This window comes from Pelobates fuscus, chromosome 2, assembly GCF_036172605.1.
Source record: "Pelobates fuscus isolate aPelFus1 chromosome 2, aPelFus1.pri, whole genome shotgun sequence".
NCBI lineage: Eukaryota > Metazoa > Chordata > Amphibia > Anura > Pelobatidae > Pelobates > Pelobates fuscus.
Genome location: NC_086318.1, coordinates 354,957,058 through 354,980,716, shown reverse-complemented (window position 1 = coordinate 354,980,716; position 23,659 = coordinate 354,957,058). Strand labels below are relative to the sequence as shown.

The 23,659-nt window shown below is 42.8% G+C and overlaps 28 non-coding genes across 28 annotated transcripts; all 28 read left to right on the top strand.

The window, feature by feature from the left end:
• The first annotated feature begins 386 nt into the window (after positions 1-386).
• Positions 387-553, top strand: LOC134590595 (U1 spliceosomal RNA). Its single transcript, XR_010087495.1, has one exon. It is a non-coding gene; the product is annotated as a U1 spliceosomal RNA (small nuclear RNA).
• An 888-nt stretch (positions 554-1,441) lies between these two features.
• On the top strand, positions 1,442-1,582 carry LOC134592954 (U4 spliceosomal RNA). The gene has a single exon (XR_010089505.1). It is a non-coding gene; the product is annotated as a U4 spliceosomal RNA (small nuclear RNA).
• Positions 1,583-2,052: 470 nt separating this feature from the next.
• On the top strand, positions 2,053-2,219 carry LOC134590623 (U1 spliceosomal RNA). Its single transcript, XR_010087520.1, has one exon. It is a non-coding gene; the product is annotated as a U1 spliceosomal RNA (small nuclear RNA).
• A 900-nt stretch (positions 2,220-3,119) lies between these two features.
• Positions 3,120-3,260, top strand: LOC134592953 (U4 spliceosomal RNA). The gene has a single exon (XR_010089504.1). It is a non-coding gene; the product is annotated as a U4 spliceosomal RNA (small nuclear RNA).
• Positions 3,261-3,736: 476 nt separating this feature from the next.
• LOC134591235 (U1 spliceosomal RNA) lies at positions 3,737-3,903 on the top strand. Its single transcript, XR_010088041.1, has one exon. It is a non-coding gene; the product is annotated as a U1 spliceosomal RNA (small nuclear RNA).
• Positions 3,904-4,802: 899 nt separating this feature from the next.
• Positions 4,803-4,943, top strand: LOC134592951 (U4 spliceosomal RNA). Its single transcript, XR_010089503.1, has one exon. It is a non-coding gene; the product is annotated as a U4 spliceosomal RNA (small nuclear RNA).
• A 470-nt stretch (positions 4,944-5,413) lies between these two features.
• Positions 5,414-5,580, top strand: LOC134590236 (U1 spliceosomal RNA). The gene has a single exon (XR_010087189.1). It is a non-coding gene; the product is annotated as a U1 spliceosomal RNA (small nuclear RNA).
• Positions 5,581-6,478: 898 nt separating this feature from the next.
• On the top strand, positions 6,479-6,619 carry LOC134592950 (U4 spliceosomal RNA). The gene has a single exon (XR_010089502.1). It is a non-coding gene; the product is annotated as a U4 spliceosomal RNA (small nuclear RNA).
• Positions 6,620-7,089: 470 nt separating this feature from the next.
• LOC134590235 (U1 spliceosomal RNA) lies at positions 7,090-7,256 on the top strand. Its single transcript, XR_010087188.1, has one exon. It is a non-coding gene; the product is annotated as a U1 spliceosomal RNA (small nuclear RNA).
• An 898-nt stretch (positions 7,257-8,154) lies between these two features.
• On the top strand, positions 8,155-8,295 carry LOC134592949 (U4 spliceosomal RNA). The gene has a single exon (XR_010089501.1). It is a non-coding gene; the product is annotated as a U4 spliceosomal RNA (small nuclear RNA).
• Positions 8,296-8,765: 470 nt separating this feature from the next.
• LOC134590047 (U1 spliceosomal RNA) lies at positions 8,766-8,932 on the top strand. Its single transcript, XR_010087029.1, has one exon. It is a non-coding gene; the product is annotated as a U1 spliceosomal RNA (small nuclear RNA).
• An 899-nt stretch (positions 8,933-9,831) lies between these two features.
• LOC134592948 (U4 spliceosomal RNA) lies at positions 9,832-9,972 on the top strand. Its single transcript, XR_010089500.1, has one exon. It is a non-coding gene; the product is annotated as a U4 spliceosomal RNA (small nuclear RNA).
• A 470-nt stretch (positions 9,973-10,442) lies between these two features.
• LOC134590046 (U1 spliceosomal RNA) lies at positions 10,443-10,609 on the top strand. Its single transcript, XR_010087028.1, has one exon. It is a non-coding gene; the product is annotated as a U1 spliceosomal RNA (small nuclear RNA).
• Positions 10,610-11,508: 899 nt separating this feature from the next.
• On the top strand, positions 11,509-11,649 carry LOC134593311 (U4 spliceosomal RNA). Its single transcript, XR_010089811.1, has one exon. It is a non-coding gene; the product is annotated as a U4 spliceosomal RNA (small nuclear RNA).
• Positions 11,650-12,119: 470 nt separating this feature from the next.
• LOC134590045 (U1 spliceosomal RNA) lies at positions 12,120-12,286 on the top strand. The gene has a single exon (XR_010087027.1). It is a non-coding gene; the product is annotated as a U1 spliceosomal RNA (small nuclear RNA).
• An 899-nt stretch (positions 12,287-13,185) lies between these two features.
• LOC134592946 (U4 spliceosomal RNA) lies at positions 13,186-13,326 on the top strand. Its single transcript, XR_010089499.1, has one exon. It is a non-coding gene; the product is annotated as a U4 spliceosomal RNA (small nuclear RNA).
• A 470-nt stretch (positions 13,327-13,796) lies between these two features.
• On the top strand, positions 13,797-13,963 carry LOC134591244 (U1 spliceosomal RNA). The gene has a single exon (XR_010088049.1). It is a non-coding gene; the product is annotated as a U1 spliceosomal RNA (small nuclear RNA).
• An 899-nt stretch (positions 13,964-14,862) lies between these two features.
• LOC134592945 (U4 spliceosomal RNA) lies at positions 14,863-15,003 on the top strand. Its single transcript, XR_010089498.1, has one exon. It is a non-coding gene; the product is annotated as a U4 spliceosomal RNA (small nuclear RNA).
• Positions 15,004-15,473: 470 nt separating this feature from the next.
• LOC134591507 (U1 spliceosomal RNA) lies at positions 15,474-15,640 on the top strand. Its single transcript, XR_010088277.1, has one exon. It is a non-coding gene; the product is annotated as a U1 spliceosomal RNA (small nuclear RNA).
• Positions 15,641-16,539: 899 nt separating this feature from the next.
• LOC134592944 (U4 spliceosomal RNA) lies at positions 16,540-16,680 on the top strand. Its single transcript, XR_010089497.1, has one exon. It is a non-coding gene; the product is annotated as a U4 spliceosomal RNA (small nuclear RNA).
• A 470-nt stretch (positions 16,681-17,150) lies between these two features.
• Positions 17,151-17,317, top strand: LOC134590043 (U1 spliceosomal RNA). The gene has a single exon (XR_010087026.1). It is a non-coding gene; the product is annotated as a U1 spliceosomal RNA (small nuclear RNA).
• An 899-nt stretch (positions 17,318-18,216) lies between these two features.
• Positions 18,217-18,357, top strand: LOC134593310 (U4 spliceosomal RNA). Its single transcript, XR_010089810.1, has one exon. It is a non-coding gene; the product is annotated as a U4 spliceosomal RNA (small nuclear RNA).
• Positions 18,358-18,827: 470 nt separating this feature from the next.
• LOC134590042 (U1 spliceosomal RNA) lies at positions 18,828-18,994 on the top strand. Its single transcript, XR_010087025.1, has one exon. It is a non-coding gene; the product is annotated as a U1 spliceosomal RNA (small nuclear RNA).
• An 899-nt stretch (positions 18,995-19,893) lies between these two features.
• LOC134592943 (U4 spliceosomal RNA) lies at positions 19,894-20,034 on the top strand. The gene has a single exon (XR_010089496.1). It is a non-coding gene; the product is annotated as a U4 spliceosomal RNA (small nuclear RNA).
• Positions 20,035-20,504: 470 nt separating this feature from the next.
• On the top strand, positions 20,505-20,671 carry LOC134590041 (U1 spliceosomal RNA). Its single transcript, XR_010087024.1, has one exon. It is a non-coding gene; the product is annotated as a U1 spliceosomal RNA (small nuclear RNA).
• Positions 20,672-21,570: 899 nt separating this feature from the next.
• Positions 21,571-21,711, top strand: LOC134593178 (U4 spliceosomal RNA). Its single transcript, XR_010089698.1, has one exon. It is a non-coding gene; the product is annotated as a U4 spliceosomal RNA (small nuclear RNA).
• Positions 21,712-22,182: 471 nt separating this feature from the next.
• On the top strand, positions 22,183-22,349 carry LOC134591261 (U1 spliceosomal RNA). The gene has a single exon (XR_010088064.1). It is a non-coding gene; the product is annotated as a U1 spliceosomal RNA (small nuclear RNA).
• An 899-nt stretch (positions 22,350-23,248) lies between these two features.
• Positions 23,249-23,389, top strand: LOC134592942 (U4 spliceosomal RNA). The gene has a single exon (XR_010089495.1). It is a non-coding gene; the product is annotated as a U4 spliceosomal RNA (small nuclear RNA).
• Positions 23,390-23,659: the final 270 nt, after the last annotated feature.

Sequence of the window (23,659 nt, the reverse complement as noted above, 5' to 3'; positions counted from 1 at the left end):
TGCACTATTCCTTCCGCTGGCTTCTTAGCATTTCCCTTTTACCTTTCTCTCCCACTGAATTCACTTGTTTCCGGCAGCACACTATTCTCACTACATGCTACGAATTCCCATCCTTCGGCTCATTGGCCTAGCATTTGCCTTTATGCAAATTGCTCCTTCGCACCCTGAATCCAGCTCAATTATTCACACCTAACCACCTGAAGGCACTAAAATTACTGGTAGCTAAGGAAAACAACGATCAGCCACGAGGTTTGGTAATCTTTTGTAGCCTTCTATCATTTGGATTATTTATTTGCTTTTTTTTTTTTTAACTTGCTTTATTATTTCACCACAGCCTAAAGGAAAGGCTTCCCAGCGGGCGTGCCTTTGAATGTACCCGTCATGTCATACTTACCTGGCAGGGGAGCAATAGCCATGATCCCTAAGGTGGCTCTCCCAGAGTGAGGCTGGTTCATTGCACTCCGTACCAGTTGACCTCTGCGATTTCCTCAAATGTGGGAAACTCGACTGCATAATTTATGGTAGTGGGGGACTGCGTTCGCGTTTTCCCCTGTGTTTGCTTGTTTGACAAAAATAGAGAACTTCACCAATTCTGACGAAGGATAATTTCAGCCACGGCACCCGTCTTCTTTGGCTCTTACTTTCCGCATCAAGCAGGCAGCGACAATCATTTCCTAGGCTTGATCATTTTTATTATCTATGTTTTCTGGAGACCAGTTTTAAGCCAGAATTTCACTTTTTATTTTAACTTTTCAGCTTTTTTTTTATCCTGACTTCTTTTGATTTATTGTATGCTTCAATGCAATGGAAGAAATAAAGAATTGGAGCCCTATATTACGTCTTCCAACAGAACGTAACGTTTGATTGAATTTCTGGGAAAAAAAGATTTTCTGGATCAAGGCAGTGAATTGCCGCTTGAGACAATCAGACCAAACCTTAGGAATAGCTGGGTGGTCGCTAGCACTTACTAATGAACACCATGGAATTTTGAAAAAGCCACCACAAATGTTCTTTCAGCCCTGTTGAGTGTGGATGAAGAGAAGACAGGTGCTAGGCAAGGGTCATTCCTATCGATGGAGTCATGAAATGTGTGACTTTGGGGACGAACGTAGACCAGCGGATTGTGTACTCTGCCTAATGGCTGCTGTAGTAGAATCTTGGCAAAACCGTTTCCAAAGAGAGAAAAAAAATTGTACAAGGTTTGCTGCAAGATATGGTTGCCCTCACTCTCTGTTATAGGTTTGGAACCATTCCAAGATGCCATATAAGAAGACCGAGGAATTTGTTGGGGTTTAAGCTTCCCTGTAGGAGGAAGCGGGCCTAATTAGAATATTGCCTCCCACAATCCTTTGCAATGGCTTATGGTCATGAACTTTTTCTCACCGCTGTCTTAAAGTGTCCTTACATGGTAGCTCTTAAAAGCTGGCCCACTTGAACAGTTAACTTTGCGCAGTGGCAGTATCGTAGCCCATGAGGTCAATCCGAGGCGTGATTATTGCTAATTGAAAACTTTACCCAATACCCCGCCATGATGACTTGAAATACAGTCAGCATTGGCAATTTTTGACAGGCTCTAAGGAGACTGAAAGATTGGTTTAATAAAAGTTTATGGCGCCCCATGTCTAGGGCGTGTCTTACGTGACTCCCGTTTCTTCCTGAGCTCTGTTGCACCATTCCTTCCGCTGGCTTCTTAGCATTTCCCTTTTACCTTTCTCTCCCACTGAATTCACTTGTTTCCGGCAGCACACTATTCTCACTACATGCTACGAATTCCCATCCTTCGGCTCATTGGCCTAGCATTTGCCTTTATGCAAATTACTCCTTTGCACCCTGAATCCAGCTCAATTATTCACACCTAACCACCTGAAGGCACTAAAATTACTGGTAGCTAAGGAAAACAACGATCAGCCACGAGGTTTGGTAATCTTTTGTAGCCTTCTATCATTTGGATTATTTATTTGCTTTTTTTTTTTTTAACTTGCTTTATTATTTCACCACAGCCTAAAGGAAAGGCTTCCCAGCGGGCGTGCCTTTGAATGTACCCGTCATGTCATACTTACCTGGCAGGGGAGCAATAGCCATGATCCCTAAGGTGGCTCTCCCAGAGTGAGGCTGGTTCATTGCACTCCGTACCAGTTGACCTCTGCGATTTCCTCAAATGTGGGAAACTCGACTGCATAATTTATGGTAGTGGGGGACTGCGTTCGCGCTTTCTCCTGTGTTTGCTTGTTTGACAAAAATAGAGAACTTCACCAATTCTGACGAAGGCTAATTTCAGCCACGGCACCCGTCTTCTTTGGCTCTTACTTTCCGCATCAAGCAGGCAGCGACAATCATTTCCTAGGCTTGATCATTTTTATTATCTATGTTTTCTGGAGACCAGTTTTAAGCCAGAATTTCACTTTTTATTTTAACTTTTCAGCTTTTTTTTCATCATTTTTTTATCCTGACTTCTTTTGATTTATTGTATGCTTCAATGCAATGGAAGAAATAAAGAATTGGAGCCCTATATTACGTCTTCCAACAGAACGTAACGTTTGATTGAATTTCTGGGAAAAAAAAGATTTTCTGGATCAAGGCAGTGAATTGCCGCTTGAGACAATCAGACCAAACCTTAGGAATAGCTGGGTGGTCGCTAGCACTTACTAATGAACACCATGGAATTTTGAAAAAGCCACCACAAATGTTCTTTCAGCCCTGTTGAGTGTGGATGAAGAGAAGACAGGTGCTAGGCAAGGGTCATTCCTATCGATGGAGTCATGAAATGTGTGACTTTGGGGACGAACGTAGACCAGCGGATTGTGTACTCTGCCTAATGGCTGCTGTAGTAGAATCTTGGCAAAACCGTTTCCAAAGAGAGAAAAAAAATTGTACAAGGTTTGCTGCAAGATATGGTTGCCCTCACTCTCTGTTATAGGTTTGGAACCATTCCAAGATGCCATATAAGAAGACCGAGGAATTTGTTGGGGTTTAAGCTTCCCTGTAGGAGGAAGCGGGCCTAATTAGAATATTGCCTCCCACAATCCTTTGCAATGGCTTATGGTCATGAACTTTTTCTCACCGCTGTCTTAAAGTGTCCTTACATGGTAGCTCTTAAAAGCTGGCCCACTTGAACAGTTAACTTTGCGCAGTGGCAGTATCGTAGCCCATGAGGTCAATCCGAGGCGTGATTATTGCTAATTGAAAACTTTACCCAATACCCCGCCATGATGACTTGAAATACAGTCAGCATTGGCAATTTTTGACAGGCTCTAAGGAGACTGAAAGATTGGTTTAATAAAAGTTTATGGCGCCCCATGTCTAGGGCGTGTCTTACGTGACTCCCGTTTCTTCCTGAGCTCTGTTGCACCATTCCTTCCGCTGGCTTCTTAGCATTTCCCTTTTACCTTTCTCTCCCACTGAATTCACTTGTTTCCGGCAGCACACTATTCTCACTACATGCTACGAATTCCCATCCTTCGGCTCATTGGCCTAGCATTTGCCTTTATGCAAATTGCTCCTTCGCACCCTGAATCCAGCTCAATTATTCACACCTAACCACCTGAAGGCACTAAAATTACTGGTAGCTAAGGAAAACAACGATCAGCCACGAGGTTTGGTAATCTTTTGTAGCCTTCTATCATTTGGATTATTTATTTGCTTTTTTTTTTTTTTTTTTTAACTTGCTTTATTATTTCACCACAGCCTAAAGGAAAGGCTTCCCAGCGGGCGTGCCTTTGAATGTACCCGTCATGTCATACTTACCTGGCAGGGGAGCAATAGCCATGATCCTTAAGGTGGCTCTCCCAGAGTGAGGCTGGTTCATTGCACTCCGTACCAGTTGACCTCTGCGATTTCCTCAAATGTGGGAAACTCGACTGCATAATTTATGGTAGTGGCGGACTGCGTTCGCGCTTTCCCCTGTGTTTGCTTGTTTGACAAAAATAGAGAACTTCACCAATTCTGACGAAGGATAATTTCAGCCACGGCACCCGTCTTCTTTGGCTCTTACTTTCCACATCAAGCAGGCAGCGACAATCATTTCCTAGGCTTGATCATTTTTATTATCTATGTTTTCTGGAGACCAGTTTTAAGCCAGAATTTCACTTTTTATTTTAACTTTTCAGCTTTTTTTTCATCATTTTTTTATCCTGACTTCTTTTGATTTATTGTATGCTTCAATGCAATGGAAGAAATAAAGAATTGGAGACCTATATTACGTCTTCCAACAGAACGTAACGTTTGATTGAATTTCTGGGAAAAAAAGATTTTCTGGATCAAGGCAGTGAATTGCCGCTTGAGACAATCAGACCAAACCTTAGGAATAGCTGGGTGGTCGCTAGCACTTACTAATGAACACCATGGAATTTTGAAAAAGCCACCACAAATGTTCTTTCAGCCCTGTTGAGTGTGGATGAAGAGAAGACAGGTGCTAGGCAAGGGTCATTCCTATCGATGGAGTCATGAAATGTGTGACTTTGGGGACGAACGTAGACCAGCGGATTGTGTACTCTGCCTAATGGCTGCTGTAGTAGAATCTTGGCAAAACCGTTTCCAAAGAGAGAAAAAAAATTGTACAAGGTTTGCTGCAAGATATGGTTGCCCTCACTCTCTGTTATAGGTTTGGAACCATTCCAAGATGCCATATAAGAAGACCGAGGAATTTGTTGGGGTTTAAGCTTCCCTGTAGGAGGAAGCGGGCCTAATTAGAATATTGCCTCCCACAATAATTTGCAATGGCTTATGGTCATGAACTTTTTCTCACCGCTGTCTTAAAGTGTCCTTACGTGGTAGCTCTTAAAAGCTGGCCCACTTGAACAGTTAACTTTGCGCAGTGGCAGTATCGTAGCCCATGAGGTCAATCCGAGGCGTGATTATTGCTAATTGAAAACTTTACCCAATACCCCGCCATGATGACTTGAAATACAGTCAGCATTGGCAATTTTTGACAGGCTCTAAGGAGACTGAAAGATTGGTTTAATAAAAGTTTATGGCGCCCCATGTCTAGGGCGTGTCTTACGTGACTCCCGTTTCTTCCTGATCTCTGTTGCACCATTCCTTCCGCTGGCTTCTTAGCATGTCCCTTTTACCTTTCTCTCCCACTGAATTCACTTGTTTCCGGCAGCACACTATTCTCACTACATGCTACGAATTCCCATTCTTCGGCTCATTGGCCTAGCATTTGTCTTTATGCAAATTGCTCCTTCGCACCCTGAATCCAGCTCAATTATTCACACCTAACCACCTGAAGGCACTAAAATTACTGGTAGCTAAGGAAAACAACGATCAGCCACGAGGTTTGGTAATCTTTTGTAGCCTTCTATCATTTGGATTATTTATTTGCTTTTTTTTTTTTTAACTTGCTTTATTATTTCACCACAGCCTAAAGGAAAGGCTTCCCAGCGGGCGTGCCTTTGAATGTACCCGTCATGTCATACTTACCTGGCAGGGGAGCAATAGCCATGATCCCTAAGGTGGCTCTCCCAGAGTGAGGCTGGTTCATTGCACTCTGTACCAGTTGACCTCTGCGATTTCCTCAAATGTGGGAAACTCGACTGCATAATTTATGGTAGTGGGGGACTGCGTTCGCGCTTTCCCCTGTGTTTGCTTGTTTGACAAAAATAGAGAACTTCACCAATTCTGACGAAGGATAATTTCAGCCACGGCACCCGTCTTCTTTGGCTCTTACTTTCCGCATCAAGCAGGCAGCGACAATCATTTCCTAGGCTTGATCATTTTTATTATCTATGTTTTCTGGAGACCAGTTTTAAGCCAGAATTTCACTTTTTATTTTAACTTTCAGCTTTTTTTTCATCATTTTTTTATCCTGACTTCTTTTGATTTATTGTATGCTTCAATGCAATGGAAGAAATAAAGAATTGGAGACCTATATTACGTCTTCCAACAGAACGTAACGTTTGATTGAATTTCTGGGAAAAAAAGATTTTCTGGATCAAGGCAGTGAATTGCCGCTTGAGACAATCAGACCAAACCTTAGGAATAGCTGGGTGGTCGCTAGCACTTACTAATGAACACCATGGAATTTTGAAAAAGCCACCACAAATGTTCTTTCAGCCCTGTTGAGTGTGGATGAAGAGAAGACAGGTGCTAGGCAAGGGTCATTCCTATCGATGGAGTCATGAAATGTGTGACTTTGGGGACGAACGTAGACCAGCGGATTGTGTACTCTGCCTAATGGCTGCTGTAGTAGAATCTTGGCAAAACCGTTTCCAAAGAGAGAAAAAAAATTGTACAAGGTTTGCTGCAAGATATGGTTGCCCTCACTCTCTGTTATAGGTTTGGAACCATTCCAAGATGCCATATAAGAAGACCGAGGAATTTGTTGGGGTTTAAGCTTCCCTGTAGGAGGAAGCGGGCCTAATTAGAATATTGCCTCCCACAATAATTTGCAATGGCTTATGGTCATGAACTTTTTCTCACCGCTGTCTTAAAGTGTCCTTACGTGGTAGCTCTTAAAAGCTGGCCCACTTGAACAGTTAACTTTGCGCAGTGGCAGTATCGTAGCCCATGAGGTCAATCCGAGGCGTGATTATTGCTAATTGAAAACTTTACCCAATACCCCGCCATGATGACTTGAAATACAGTCAGCATTGGCAATTTTTGACAGGCTCTAAGGAGACTGAAAGATTGGTTTAATAAAAGTTTATGGCGCCCCATGTCTAGGGCGTGTCTTACGTGACTCCCGTTTCTTCCTGATCTCTGTTGCACCATTCCTTCCGCTGGCTTCTTAGCATGTCCCTTTTACCTTTCTCTCCCACTGAATTCACTTGTTTCCGGCAGCACACTATTCTCACTACATGCTACGAATTCCCATTCTTCGGCTCATTGGCCTAGCATTTGTCTTTATGCAAATTGCTCCTTCGCACCCTGAATCCAGCTCAATTATTCACACCTAACCACCTGAAGGCACTAAAATTACTGGTAGCTAAGGAAAACAACGATCAGCCACGAGGTTTGGTAATCTTTTGTAGCCTTCTATCATTTGGATTATTTATTTGCTTTTTTTTTTTTTAACTTGCTTTATTATTTCACCACAGCCTAAAGGAAAGGCTTCCCAGCGGGCGTGCCTTTGAATGTACCCGTCATGTCATACTTACCTGGCAGGGGAGCAATAGCCATGATCCCTAAGGTGGCTCTCCCAGAGTGAGGCTGGTTCATTGCACTCTGTACCAGTTGACCTCTGCGATTTCCTCAAATGTGGGAAACTCGACTGCATAATTTATGGTAGTGGGGGACTGCGTTCGCGCTTTCCCCTGTGTTTGCTTGTTTGACAAAAATAGAGAACTTCACCAATTCTGACGAAGGATAATTTCAGCCACGGCACCCGTCTTCTTTGGCTCTTACTTTCCGCATCAAGCAGGCAGCGACAATCATTTCCTAGGCTTGATCATTTTTATTATCTATGTTTTCTGGAGACCAGTTTTAAGCCAGAATTTCACTTTTTATTTTAACTTTCAGCTTTTTTTTCATCATTTTTTTATCCTGACTTCTTTTGATTTATTGTATGCTTCAATGCAATGGAAGAAATAAAGAATTGGAGACCTATATTACGTCTTCCAACAGAACGTAACGTTTGATTGAATTTCTGGGAAAAAAAGATTTTCTGGATCAAGGCAGTGAATTGCCGCTTGAGACAATCAGACCAAACCTTAGGAATAGCTGGGTGGTCGCTAGCACTTACTAATGAACACCATGGAATTTTGAAAAAGCCACCACAAATGTTCTTTCAGCCCTGTTGAGTGTGGATGAAGAGAAGACAGGTGCTAGGCAAGGGTCATTCCTATCGATGGAGTCATGAAATGTGTGACTTTGGGGACGAACGTAGACCAGCGGATTGTGTACTCTGCCTAATGGCTGCTGTAGTAGAATCTTGGCAAAACTGTTTCCAAAGAGCGAAAAAAAATTGTACAAGGTTTGCTGCAAGATATGGTTGCCCTCACTCTCTGTTATAGGTTTGGAACCATTCCAAGATGCCATATAAGAAGACCGAGGAATTTGTTGGGGTTTAAGCTTCCCTGTAGGAGGAAGCGGGCCTAATTAGAATATTGCCTCCCACAATAATTTGCAATGGCTTATGGTCATGAACTTTTTCTCACCGCTGTCTTAAAGTGTCCTTACGTGGTAGCTCTTAAAAGCTGGCCCACTTGAACAGTTAACTTTGCGCAGTGGCAGTATCGTAGCCCATGAGGTCAATCCGAGGCGTGATTATTGCTAATTGAAAACTTTACCCAATACCCCGCCATGATGACTTGAAATACAGTCAGCATTGGCAATTTTTGACAGGCTCTAAGGAGACTGAAAGATTGGTTTAATAAAAGTTTATGGCGCCCCATGTCTAGGGCGTGTCTTACGTGACTCCCGTTTCTTCCTGAGCTCTGTTGCACCATTCCTTCCGCTGGCTTCTTAGCATGTCCCTTTTACCTTTCTCTCCCACTGAATTCACTTGTTTCCGGCAGCACACTATTCTCACTACATGCTACGAATTCCCATTCTTCGGCTCATTGGCCTAGCATTTGCCTTTATGCAAATTGCTCCTTCGCACCCTGAATCCAGCTCAATTATTCACACCTAACCACCTGAAGGCACTAAAATTACTGGTAGCTAAGGAAAACAACGATCAGCCATGAGGTTTGGTAATCTTTTGTAGCCTTCTATCATTTGGATTATTTATTTGCTTTTTTTTTTTTTAACTTGCTTTATTATTTCACCACAGCCTAAAGGAAAGGCTTCCCAGCGGGCGTGCCTTTGAATGTACCCGTCATGTCATACTTACCTGGCAGGGGAGCAATAGCCATGATCCCTAAGGTGGCTCTCCCAGAGTGAGGCTGGTTCATTGCACTCCGTACCAGTTGACCTCTGCGATTTCCTCAAATGTGGGAAACTCGACTGCATAATTTATGGTAGTGGGGGACTGCGTTCGCGCTTTCCCCTGTGTTTGCTTGTTTGACAAAAATAGAGAACTTCACCAATTCTGATGAAGGATAATTTCAGCCACGGCACCCGTCTTCTTTGGCTCTTACTTTCCACATCAAGCAGGCAGCGACAATCATTTCCTAGGCTTGATCATTTTTATTATCTATGTTTTCTGGAGACCAGTTTTAAGCCAGAATTTCACTTTTTATTTTTACTTTTCAGCTTTTTTTTCATCATTTTTTTATCCTGACTTCTTTTGATTTATTGTATGCTTCAATGCAATGGAAGAAATAAAGAATTGGAGACCTATATTACGTCTTCCAACAGAACGTAACGTTTGATTGAATTTCTGGGAAAAAAAGATTTTCTGGATCAAGGCAGTGAAATGCCGCTTGAGACAATCAGACCAAACCTTAGGAATAGCTGGGTGGTCGCTAGCACTTACTAATGAACACCATGGAATTTTGAAAAAGCCACCACAAATGTTCTTTCAGCCCTGTTGAGTGTGGATGAAGAGAAGACAGGTGCTAGGCAAGGGTCATTCCTATCGATGGAGTCATGAAATGTGTGACTTTGGGGACGAACGTAGACCAGCGGATTGTGTACTCTGCCTAATGGCTGCTGTAGTAGAATCTTGGCAAAACCGTTTCCAAAGAGAGAAAAAAAATTGTACAAGGTTTGCTGCAAGATATGGTTGCCCTCACTCTCTGTTATAGGTTTGGAACCATTCCAAGATGCCATATAAGAAGACCGAGGAATTTGTTGGGGTTTAAGCTTCCCTGTAGGAGGAAGCGGGCCTAATTAGAATATTGCCTCCCACAATAATTTGCAATGGCTTATGGTCATGAACTTTTTCTCACCGCTGTCTTAAAGTGTCCTTACGTGGTAGCTCTTAAAAGCTGGCCCACTTGAACAGTTAACTTTGCGCAGTGGCAGTATCGTAGCCCATGAGGTCAATCCGAGGCGTGATTATTGCTAATTGAAAACTTTACCCAATACCCCGCCATGATGACTTGAAATACAGTCAGCATTGGCAATTTTTGACAGGCTCTAAGGAGACTGAAAGATTGGTTTAATAAAAGTTTATGGCGCCCCATGTCTAGGGCGTGTCTTACGTGACTCCCGTTTCTTCCTGAGCTCTGTTGCACCATTCCTTCCGCTGGCTTCTTAGCATGTCCCTTTTACCTTTCTCTCCCACTGAATTCACTTGTTTCCGGCAGCACACTATTCTCACTACATGCTACGAATTCCCATTCTTCGGCTCATTGGCCTAGCATTTGTCTTTATGCAAATTGCTCCTTCGCACCCTGAATCCAGCTCAATTATTCACACCTAACCACCTGAAGGCACTAAAATTACTGGTAGCTAAGGAAAACAACGATCAGCCACGAGGTTTGGTAATCTTTTGTAGCCTTCTATCATTTGGATTATTTATTTGCTTTTTTTTTTTTTAACTTGCTTTATTATTTCACCACAGCCTAAAGGAAAGGCTTCCCAGCGGGCGTGCCTTTGAATGTACCCGTCATGTCATACTTACCTGGCAGGGGAGCAATAGCCATGATCCCTAAGGTGGCTCTCCCAGAGTGAGGCTGGTTCATTGCACTCCGTACCAGTTGACCTCTGCGATTTCCTCAAATGTGGGAAACTCGACTGCATAATTTATGGTAGTGGGGGACTGCGTTCGCGCTTTCCCCTGTGTTTGCTTGTTTGACAAAAATAGAGAACTTCACCAATTCTGACGAAGGATAATTTCAGCCACGGCACCCGTCTTCTTTGGCTCTTACTTTCCGCATCAAGCAGGCAGCGACAATCATTTCCTAGGCTTGATCATTTTTATTATCTATGTTTTCTGGAGACCAGTTTTAAGCCAGAATTGCACTTTTTATTTTAACTTTTCAGCTTTTTTTTCATCATTTTTTTATCCTGACTTCTTTTGATTTATTGTATGCTTCAATGCAATGGAAGAAATAAAGAATTGGAGACCTATATTACGTCTTCCAACAGGCCGTAACGTTTGATTGAATTTCTGGGAAAAAAAGATTTTCTGGATCAAGGCAGTGAATTGCCGCTTGAGACAATCAGACCAAACCTTAGGAATAGCTGGGTGGTCGCTAGCACTTACTAATGAACACCATGGAATTTTGAAAAAGCCACCACAAATGTTCTTTCAGCCCTGTTGAGTGTGGATGAAGAGAAGACAGGTGCTAGGCAAGGGTCATTCCTATCGATGGAGTCATGAAATGTGTGACTTTGGGGACGAACGTAGACCAGCGGATTGTGTACTCTGCCTAATGGCTGCTGTAGTAGAATCTTGGCAAAACTGTTTCCAAAGAGCGAAAAAAAATTGTACAAGGTTTGCTGCAAGATATGGTTGCCCTCACTCTCTGTTATAGGTTTGGAACCATTCCAAGATGCCATATAAGAAGACCGAGGAATTTGTTGGGGTTTAAGCTTCCCTGTAGGAGGAAGCGGGCCTAATTAGAATATTGCCTCCCATAATCCTTTGCAATGGCTTATGGTCATGAACTTTTTCTCACCGCTGTCTTAAAGTTTCCTTACGTGGTAGCTCTTAAAAGCTGGCCCACTTGAACAGCTAGCTTTGCGCAGTGGCAGTATCGTAGCCCATGAGGTCAATCCGAGGCGTGATTATTGCTAATTGAAAACTTTACCCAATACCCTGCCATGATGACTTGAAATACAGTCAGCATTGGCAATTTTTGACAGGCTCTAAGGAGACTGAAAGATTGGTTTAATAAAAGTTTATGGCGCCCCATGTCTAGGGCGTGTCTTACGTGACTCCCGTTTCTTCCTGAGCTCTGTTGCACCATTCCTTCCGCTGGCTTCTTAGCATTTCCCTTTTACCTTTCTCTCCCACTGAATTCACTTGTTTCCGGCAGCACACTATTCTCACTACATGCTACGAATTCCCATCCTTCGGCTCATTGGCCTAGCATTTGCCTTTATGCAAATTGCTCCTTCGCACCCTGAATCCAGCTCAATTATTCACACCTAACCACCTGAAGGCACTAAAATTACTGGTAGCTAAGGAAAACAACGATCAGCCATGAGGTTTGGTAATCTTTTGTAGCCTTCTATCATTTGGATTATTTATTTGCTTTTTTTTTTTTTAACTTGCTTTATTATTTCACCACAGCCTAAAGGAAAGGCTTCCCAGCGGGCGTGCCTTTGAATGTACCCGTCATGTCATACTTACCTGGCAGGGGAGCAATAGCCATGATCCCTAAGGTGGCTCTCCCAGAGTGAGGCTGGTTCATTGCACTCCGTACCAGTTGACCTCTGCGATTTCCTCAAATGTGGGAAACTCGACTGCATAATTTATGGTAGTGGGGGACTGCGTTCGCGCTTTCCCCTGTGTTTGCTTGTTTGACAAAAATAGAGAACTTCACCAATTCTGATGAAGGATAATTTCAGCCACGGCACCCGTCTTCTTTGGCTCTTACTTTCCACATCAAGCAGGCAGCGACAATCATTTCCTAGGCTTGATCATTTTTATTATCTATGTTTTCTGGAGACCAGTTTTAAGCCAGAATTTCACTTTTTATTTTTACTTTTCAGCTTTTTTTTCATCATTTTTTTATCCTGACTTCTTTTGATTTATTGTATGCTTCAATGCAATGGAAGAAATAAAGAATTGGAGACCTATATTACGTCTTCCAACAGAACGTAACGTTTGATTGAATTTCTGGGAAAAAAAGATTTTCTGGATCAAGGCAGTGAATTGCCGCTTGAGACAATCAGACCAAACCTTAGGAATAGCTGGGTGGTCGCTAGCACTTACTAATGAACACCATGGAATTTTGAAAAAGCCACCACAAATGTTCTTTCAGCCCTGTTGAGTGTGGATGAAGAGAAGACAGGTGCTAGGCAAGGGTCATTCCTATTGATGGAGTCATGAAATGTGTGACTTTGGGGACGAACGTAGACCAGCGGATTGTGTACTCTGTCTAATGGCTGCTGTAGTAGAATCTTGGCAAAACCGTTTCCAAAGAGAGAAAAAAAATTGTACAAGGTTTGCTGCAAGATATGGTTGCCCTCACTCTCTGTTATAGGTTTGGAACCATTCCAAGATGCCATATAAGAAGACCGAGGAATTTGTTGGGGTTTAAGCTTCCCTGTAGGAGGAAGCGGGCCTAATTAGAATATTGCCTCCCACAATCCTTTGCAATGGCTTATGGTCATGAACTTTTTCTCACCGCTGTCTTAAAGTGTCCTTACGTGGTAGCTCTTAAAAGCTGGCCCACTTGAACAGTTAACTTTGCGCAGTGGCAGTATCGTAGCCCATGAGGTCAATCCGAGGCGTGATTATTGCTAATTGAAAACTTTACCCAATACCCCGCCATGATGACTTGAAATACAGTCAGCATTGGCAATTTTTGACAGGCTCTAAGGAGACTGAAAGATTGGTTTAATAAAAGTTTATGGCGCCCCATGTCTAGGGCGTGTCTTACGTGACTCCCGTTTCTTCCTGAGCTATGTTGCACTATTCCTTCCGCTGGCTTCTTAGCATTTCCCTTTTACCTTTCTCTCCCACTGAATTCACTTGTTTCCGGCAGCACACTATTCTCACTACATGCTACGAATTCCCATCCTTCGGCTCATTGGCCTAGCATTTGCCTTTATGCAAATTGCTCCTTCGCACCCTGAATCCAGCTCAATTATTCACACCTAACCACCTGAAGGCACTAAAATTACTGGTAGCTAAGGAAAACAACGATCAGCCACGAGGTTTGGTAATCTTTTGTAGCCTTCTATCATTTGGATTATTTATTTGCTTTTTTTTTTTTTAACTTGCTTTATTATTTCACCACAGCCTAAAGGAAAGGCTTCCCAGCGGGCGTGCCTTTGAATGTACCCGTCATGTCATACTTACCTGGCAGGGGAGCAATAGCCATGATCCCAAAGGTGGCTCTCCCAGAGTGAGGCTGGTTCATTGCACTCCGTACCAGTTGACCTCTGCGATTTCCTCAAATGTGGGAAACTCGACTGCATAATTTATGGTAGTGGCGGACTGCGTTCGCGCTTTCCCCTGTGTTTGCTTGTTTGACAAAAATAGAGAACTTCACAAATTCTGATGAAGGATAATTTCAGCCACGGCACCCGTCTTCTTTGGCTCTTACTTTCCACATCAAGCAGGCAGCGACAATCATTTCCTAGGCTTGATCATTTTTATTATCTATGTTTTCTGGAGACCAGTTTTAAGCCAGAATTTCACTTTTTATTTTAACTTTTCAGCTTTTTTTTCATCATTTTTTTATCCTGACTTCTTTTGATTTATTGTATGCTTCAATGCAATGGAAGAAATAAAGAATTGGAGACCTATATTACGTCTTCCAACAGAACGTAACGTTTGATTGAATTTCTGGGAAAAAAAGATTTTCTGGATCAAGGCAGTGAATTGCCGCTTGAGACAATCAGACCAAACCTTAGGAATAGCTGGGTGGTCGCTAGCACTTACTAATGAACACCATGGAATTTTGAAAAAGCCACCACAAATGTTCTTTCAGCCCTGTTGAGTGTGGATGAAGAGAAGACAGGTGCTAGGCAAGGGTCATTCCTATTGATGGAGTCATGAAATGTGTGACTTTGGGGACGAACGTAGACCAGCGGATTGTGTACTCTGTCTAATGGCTGCTGTAGTAGAATCTTGGCAAAACCGTTTCCAAAGAGAGAAAAAAAATTGTACAAGGTTTGCTGCAAGATATGGTTGCCCTCACTCTCTGTTATAGGTTTGGAACCATTCCAAGATGCCATATAAGAAGACCGAGGAATTTGTTGGGGTTTAAGCTTCCCTGTAGGAGGAAGCGGGCCTAATTAGAATATTGCCTCCCACAATCCTTTGCAATGGCTTATGGTCATGAACTTTTTCTCACCGCTGTCTTAAAGTGTCCTTACGTGGTAGCTCTTAAAAGCTGGCCCACTTGAACAGTTAACTTTGCGCAGTGGCAGTATCGTAGCCCATGAGGTCAATCCGAGGCGTGATTATTGCTAATTGAAAACTTTACCCAATACCCCGCCATGATGACTTGAAATACAGTCAGCATTGGCAATTTTTGACAGGCTCTAAGGAGACTGAAAGATTGGTTTAATAAAAGTTTATGGCGCCCCATGTCTAGGGCGTGTCTTACGTGACTCCCGTTTCTTCCTGAGCTATGTTGCACTATTCCTTCCGCTGGCTTCTTAGCATTTCCCTTTTACCTTTCTCTCCCACTGAATTCACTTGTTTCCGGCAGCACACTATTCTCACTACATGCTACGAATTCCCATCCTTCGGCTCATTGGCCTAGCATTTGCCTTTATGCAAATTGCTCCTTCGCACCCTGAATCCAGCTCAATTATTCACACCTAACCACCTGAAGGCACTAAAATTACTGGTAGCTAAGGAAAACAACGATCAGCCACGAGGTTTGGTAATCTTTTGTAGCCTTCTATCATTTGGATTATTTATTTGCTTTTTTTTTTTTTAACTTGCTTTATTATTTCACCACAGCCTAAAGGAAAGGCTTCTCAGCGGGCGTGCCTTTGAATGTACCCGTCATGTCATACTTACCTGGCAGGGGAGCAATAGCCATGATCCCAAAGGTGGCTCTCCCAGAGTGAGGCTGGTTCATTGCACTCCGTACCAGTTGACCTCTGCGATTTCCTCAAATGTGGGAAACTCGACTGCATAATTTATGGTAGTGGCAGACTGCGTTCGCGCTTTCCCCTGTGTTTGCTTGTTTGACAAAAATAGAGAACTTCACAAATTCTGATGAAGGATAATTTCAGCCACGGCACCCGTCTTCTTTGGCTCTTACTTTCCACATCAAGCAGGCAGCGACAATCATTTCCTAGGCTTGATCATTTTTATTATCTATGTTTTCTGGAGACCAGTTTTAAGCCAGAATTTCACTTTTTATTTTAACTTTTCAGCTTTTTTTTCATCATTTTTTTATCCTGACTTCTTTTGATTTATTGTATGCTTCAATGCAATGGAAGAAATAAAGAATTGGAGACCTATATTACGTCTTCCAACAGAACGTAACGTTTGATTGAATTTCTGGGAAAAAAAGATTTTCTGGATCAAGGCAGTGAATTGCCGCTTGAGACAATCAGACCAAACCTTAGGAATAGCTGGGTGGTCGCTAGCACTTACTAATGAACACCATGGAATTTTGAAAAAGCCACCACAAATGTTCTTTCAGCCCTGTTGAGTGTGGATGAAGAGAAGACAGGTGCTAGGCAAGGGTCATTCCTATCGATGGAGTCATGAAATGTGTGACTTTGGGGACGAACGTAGACCAGCGGATTGTGTACTCTGCCTAATGGCTGCTGTAGTAGAATCTTGGCAAAACCGTTTCCAAAGAGAGAAAAAAAAATGTACAAGGTTTGCTGCAAGATATGGTTGCCCTCACTCTCTGTTATAGGTTTGGAACCATTCCAAGATGCCATATAAGAAGACCGAGGAATTTGTTGGGGTTTAAGCTTCCCTGTAGGAGGAAGCGGGCCTAATTAGAATATTGCCTCCCACAATAATTTGCAATGGCTTATGGTCATGAACTTTTTCTCACCGCTGTCTTAAAGTGTCCTTACGTGGTAGCTCTTAAAAGCTGGCCCACTTGAACAGTTAACTTTGCGCAGTGGCAGTATCGTAGCCCATGAGGTCAATCCGAGGCGTGATTATTGCTAATTGAAAACTTTACCCAATACCCCGCCATGATGACTTGAAATACAGTCAGCATTGGCAATTTTTGACAGGCTCTAAGGAGACTGAAAGATTGGTTTAATAAAAGTTTATGGCGCCCCATGTCTAGGGCGTGTCTTACGTGACTCCCGTTTCTTCCTGAGCTCTGTTGCACCATTCCTTCCGCTGGCTTCTTAGCATGTCCCTTTTACCTTTCTCTCCCACTGAATTCACTTGTTTCCGGCAGCACACTATTCTCACTACATGCTACGAATTCCCATTCTTCGGCTCATTGGCCTAGCATTTGTCTTTATGCAAATTGCTCCTTCGCACCCTGAATCCAGCTCAATTATTCACACCTAACCACCTGAAGGCACTAAAATTACTGGTAGCTAAGGAAAACAACGATCAGCCACGAGGTTTGGTAATCTTTTGTAGCCTTCTATCATTTGGATTATTTATTTGCTTTTTTTTTTTTTAACTTGCTTTATTATTTCACCACAGCCTAAAGGAAAGGCTTCCCAGCGGGCGTGCCTTTGAATGTACCCGTCATGTCATACTTACCTGGCAGGGGAGCAATAGCCATGATCCCTAAGGTGGCTCTCCCAGAGTGAGGCTGGTTCATTGCACTCCGTACCAGTTGACCTCTGCGATTTCCTCAAATGTGGGAAACTCGACTGCATAATTTATGGTAGTGGGGGACTGCGTTCGCGCTTTCCCCTGTGTTTGCTTGTTTGTCAAAAATAGAGAACTTCACCAATTCTGACGAAGGATAATTTCAGCCACGGCACCCGTCTTCTTTGGCTCTTACTTTCCGCATCAAGCAGGCAGCGACAATCATTTCCTAGGCTTGATCATTTTTATTATCTATGTTTTCTGGAGACCAGTTTTAAGCCAGAATTGCACTTTTTATTTTAACTTTTCAGCTTTTTTTTCATCATTTTTTTATCCTGACTTCTTTTGATTTATTGTATGCTTCAATGCAATGGAAGAAATAAAGAATTGGAGACCTATATTACGTCTTCCAACAGAACGTAACGTTTGATTGAATTTCTGGGAAAAAAAGATTTTCTGGATCAAGGCAGTGAATTGCCGCTTGAGACAATCAGACCAAACCTTAGGAATAGCTGGGTGGTCGCTAGCACTTACTAATGAACACCATGGAATTTTGAAAAAGCCACCACAAATGTTCTTTCAGCCCTGTTGAGTGTGGATGAAGAGAAGACAGGTGCTAGGCAAGGGTCATTCCTATCGATGGAGTCATGAAATGTGTGACTTTGGGGACGAACGTAGACCAGCGGATTGTGTACTCTGCCTAATGGCTGCTGTAGTAGAATCTTGGCAAAACTGTTTCCAAAGAGCGAAAAAAAATTGTACAAGGTTTGCTGCAAGATATGGTTGCCCTCACTCTCTGTTATAGGTTTGGAACCATTCCAAGATGCCATATAAGAAGACCGAGGAATTTGTTGGGGTTTAAGCTTCCCTGTAGGAGGAAGCGGGCCTAATTAGAATATTGCCTCCCATAATCCTTTGCAATGGCTTATGGTCATGAACTTTTTCTCACCGCTGTCTTAAAGTTTCCTTACGTGGTAGCTCTTAAAAGCTGGCCCACTTGAACAGCTAGCTTTGCGCAGTGGCAGTATCGTAGCCCATGAGGTCAATCCGAGGCGTGATTATTGCTAATTGAAAACTTTACCCAATACCCTGCCATGATGACTTGAAATACAGTCAGCATTGGCAATTTTTGACAGGCTCTAAGGAGACTGAAAGATTGGTTTAATAAAAGTTTATGGCGCCCCATGTCTAGGGCGTGTCTTACGTGACTCCCGTTTCTTCCTGAGCTCTGTTGCACCATTCCTTCCGCTGGCTTCTTAGCATTTCCCTTTTACCTTTCTCTCCCACTGAATTCACTTGTTTCCGGCAGCACACTATTCTCACTACATGCTACGAATTCCCATCCTTCGGCTCATTGGCCTAGCATTTGCCTTTATGCAAATTGCTCCTTCGCACCCTGAATACAGCTCAATTATTCACACCTAACCACCTGAAGGCACTAAAATTACTGGTAGCTAAGGAAAACAACGATCAGCCATGAGGTTTGGTAATCTTTTGTAGCCTTCTATCATTTGGATTATTTATTTGCTTTTTTTTTTTTTAACTTGCTTTATTATTTCACCACAGCCTAAAGGAAAGGCTTCCCAGCGGGCGTGCCTTTGAATGTACCCGTCATGTCATACTTACCTGGCAGGGGAGCAATAGCCATGATCCCTAAGGTGGCTCTCCCAGAGTGAGGCTGGTTCATTGCACTCCGTACCAGTTGACCTCTGCGATTTCCTCAAATGTGGGAAACTCGACTGCATAATTTATGGTAGTGGGGGACTGCGTTCGCGCTTTCCCCTGTGTTTGCTTGTTTGACAAAAATAGAGAACTTCACCAATTCTGATGAAGGATAATTTCAGCCACGGCACCCGTCTTCTTTGGCTCTTACTTTCCACATCAAGCAGGCAGCGACAATCATTTCCTAGGCTTGATCATTTTTATTATCTATGTTTTCTGGAGACCAGTTTTAAGCCAGAATTTCACTTTTTATTTTTACTTTTCAGCTTTTTTTTCATCATTTTTTTATCCTGACTTCTTTTGATTTATTGTATGCTTCAATGCAATGGAAGAAATAAAGAATTGGAGACCTATATTACGTCTTCCAACAGAACGTAACGTTTGATTGAATTTCTGGGAAAAAAAGATTTTCTGGATCAAGGCAGTGAATTGCCGCTTGAGACAATCAGACCAAACCTTAGGAATAGCTGGGTGGTCGCTAGCACTTACTAATGAACACCATGGAATTTTGAAAAAGCCACCACAAATGTTCTTTCAGCCCTGTTGAGTGTGGATGAAGAGAAGACAGGTGCTAGGCAAGGGTCATTCCTATCGATGGAGTCATGAAATGTGTGACTTTGGGGACGAACGTAGACCAGCGGATTGTGTACTCTGCCTAATGGCTGCTGTAGTAGAATCTTGGCAAAACCGTTTCCAAAGAGAGAAAAAAAATTGTACAAGGTTTGCTGCAAGATATGGTTGCCCTCACTCTCTGTTATAGGTTTGGAACCATTCCAAGATGCCATATAAGAAGACCGAGGAATTTGTTGGGGTTTAAGCTTCCCTGTAGGAGGAAGCGGGCCTAATTAGAATATTGCCTCCCACAATAATTTGCAATGGCTTATGGTCATGAACTTTTTCTCACCGCTGTCTTAAAGTGTCCTTACGTGGTAGCTCTTAAAAGCTGGCCCACTTGAACAGTTAACTTTGCGCAGTGGCAGTATCGTAGCCCATGAGGTCAATCCGAGGCGTGATTATTGCTAATTGAAAACTTTACCCAATACCCCGCCATGATGACTTGAAATACAGTCAGCATTGGCAATTTTTGACAGGCTCTAAGGAGACTGAAAGATTGGTTTAATAAAAGTTTATGGCGCCCCATGTCTAGGGCGTGTCTTACGTGACTCCCGTTTCTTCCTGAGCTCTGTTGCACCATTCCTTCCGCTGGCTTCTTAGCATGTCCCTTTTACCTTTCTCTCCCACTGAATTCACTTGTTTCCGGCAGCACACTATTCTCACTACATGCTACGAATTCCCATTCTTCGGCTCATTGGCCTAGCATTTGTCTTTATGCAAATTGCTCCTTCGCACCCTGAATCCAGCTCAATTATTCACACCTAACCACCTGAAGGCACTAAAATTACTGGTAGCTAAGGAAAACAACGATCAGCCACGAGGTTTGGTAATCTTTTGTAGCCTTCTATCATTTGGATTATTTATTTGCTTTTTTTTTTTTTAACTTGCTTTATTATTTCACCACAGCCTAAAGGAAAGGCTTCCCAGCGGGCGTGCCTTTGAATGTACCCGTCATGTCATACTTACCTGGCAGGGGAGCAATAGCCATGATCCCTAAGGTGGCTCTCCCAGAGTGAGGCTGGTTCATTGCACTCCGTACCAGTTGACCTCTGCGATTTCCTCAAATGTGGGAAACTCGACTGCATAATTTATGGTAGTGGGGGACTGCGTTCGCGCTTTCCCCTGTGTTTGCTTGTTTGACAAAAATAGAGAACTTCACCAATTCTGATGAAGGATAATTTCAGCCACGGCACCCGTCTTCTTTGGCTCTTACTTTCCACATCAAGCAGGCAGCGACAATCATTTCCTAGGCTTGATCATTTTTATTATCTATGTTTTCTGGAGACCAGTTTTAAGCCAGAATTTCACTTTTTATTTTAACTTTTCAGCTTTTTTTTCATCATTTTTTTATCCTGACTTCTTTTGATTTATTGTATGCTTCAATGCAATGGAAGAAATAAAGAATTGGAGACCTATATTACGTCTTCCAACAGAACGTAACGTTTGATTGAATTTCTGGGAAAAAAAGATTTTCTGGATCAAGGCAGTGAATTGCCGCTTGAGACAATCAGACCAAACCTTAGGAATAGCTGGGTGGTCGCTAGCACTTACTAATGAACACCATGGAATTTTGAAAAAGCCACCACAAATGTTCTTTCAGCCCTGTTGAGTGTGGATGAAGAGAAGACAGGTGCTAGGCAAGGGTCATTCCTATTGATGGAGTCATGAAATGTGTGACTTTGGGGACGAACGTAGACCAGCGGATTGTGTACTCTGTCTAATGGCTGCTGTAGTAGAATCTTGGCAAAACCGTTTCCAAAGAGAGAAAAAAAATTGTACAAGGTTTGCTGCAAGATATGGTTGCCCTCACTCTCTGTTATAGGTTTGGAACCATTCCAAGATGCCATATAAGAAGACCGAGGAATTTGTTGGGGTTTAAGCTTCCCTGTAGGAGGAAGCGGGCCTAATTAGAATATTGCCTCCCACAATCCTTTGCAATGGCTTATGGTCATGAACTTTTTCTCACCGCTGTCTTAAAGTGTCCTTACGTGGTAGCTCTTAAAAGCTGGCCCACTTGAACAGTTAACTTTGCGCAGTGGCAGTATCGTAGCCCATGAGGTCAATCCGAGGCGTGATTATTGCTAATTGAAAACTTTACCCAATACCCCGCCATGATGACTTGAAATACAGTCAGCATTGGCAATTTTTGACAGGCTCTAGGGAGACTGAAAGATTGGTTTAATAAAAGTTTATGGCGCCCCATGTCTAGGGCGTGTCTTACGTGACTCCCGTTTCTTCCTGAGCTATGTTGCACTATTGCTTCCGCTGGCTTCTTAGCATTTCCCTTTTACCTTTCTCTCCCACTGAATTCACTTGTTTCCGGCAGCACACTATTCTCACTACATGCTACGAATTCCCATCCTTCGGCTCATTGGCCTAGCATTTGCCTTTATGCAAATTGCTCCTTCGCACCCTGAATCCAGCTCAATTATTCACACCTAACCACCTGAAGGCACTAAAATTACTGGTAGCTAAGGAAAACAACGATCAGCCACGAGGTTTGGTAATCTTTTGTAGCCTTCTATCATTTGGATTATTTATTTGCTTTTTTTTTTTTTTAACTTGCTTTATTATTTCACCACAGCCTAAAGGAAAGGCTTCCCAGCGGGCGTGCCTTTGAATGTACCCGTCATGTCATACTTACCTGGCAGGGGAGCAATAGCCATGATCCCTAAGGTGGCTCTCCCAGAGTGAGGCTGGTTCATTGCACTCCGTACCAGTTGACCTCTGCGATTTCCTCAAATGTGGGAAACTCGACTGCATAATTTATGGTAGTGGCGGACTGCGTTCGCGCTTTCCCCTGTGTTTGCTTGTTTGACAAAAATAGAGAACTTCACAAATTCTGATGAAGGATAATTTCAGCCACGGCACCCGTCTTCTTTGGCTCTTACTTTCCACATCAAGCAGGCAGCGACAATCATTTCCTAGGCTTGATCATTTTTATTATCTATGTTTTCTGGAGACCAGTTTTAAGCCAGAATTTCACTTTTTATTTTAACTTTTCAGCTTTTTTTTCATCATTTTTTTATCCTGACTTCTTTTGATTTATTGTATGCTTCAATGCAATGGAAGAAATAAAGAATTGGAGACCTATATTACGTCTTCCAACAGAACGTAACGTTTGATTGAATTTCTGGGAAAAAAAGATTTTCTGGATCAAGGCAGTGAATTGCCGCTTGAGACAATCAGACCAAACCTTAGGAATAGCTGGGTGGTCGCTAGCACTTACTAATGAACACCATGGAATTTTGAAAAAGCCACCACAAATGTTCTTTCAGCCCTGTTGAGTGTGGATGAAGAGAAGACAGGTGCTAGGCAAGGGTCATTCCTATCGATGGAGTCATGAAATGTGTGACTTTGGGGACGAACGTAGACCAGCGGATTGTGTACTCTGCCTAATGGCTGCTGTAGTAGAATCTTGGCAAAACCGTTTCCAAAGAGAGAAAAAAAATTGTACAAGGTTTGCTGCAAGATATGGTTGCCCTCACTCTCTGTTATAGGTTTGGAACCATTCCAAGATGCCATATAAGAAGACCGAGGAATTTGTTGGGGTTTAAGCTTCCCTGTAGGAGGAAGCGGGCCTAATTAGAATATTGCCTCCCACAATAATTTGCAATGGCTTATGGTCATGAACTTTTTCTCACCGCTGTCTTAAAGTGTCCTTACGTGGTAGCTCTTAAAAGCTGGCCCACTTGAACAGTTAACTTTGCGCAGTGGCAGTATCGTAGCCCATGAGGTCAATCCGAGGCGTGATTATTGCTAATTGAAAACTTTACCCAATACCCCGCCATGATGACTTGAAATACAGTCAGCATTGGCAATTTTTGACAGGCTCTAAGGAGACTGAAAGATTGGTTTAATAAAAGTTTATGGCGCCCCATGTCTAGGGCGTGTCTTACGTGACTCCCGTTTCTTCCTGAGCTCTGTTGCACCATTCCTTCCGCTGGCTTCTTAGCATTTCCCTTTTACCTTTCTCTCCCACTGAATTCACTTGTTTCCGGCAGCACACTATTCTCACTCCATGCTACGAAATCCCATCCTTCGGCTCATTGGCCTAGCATTTGTCTTTATGCAAATTGCTCCTTCGCACCCTGAATCCAGCTCAATTATTCA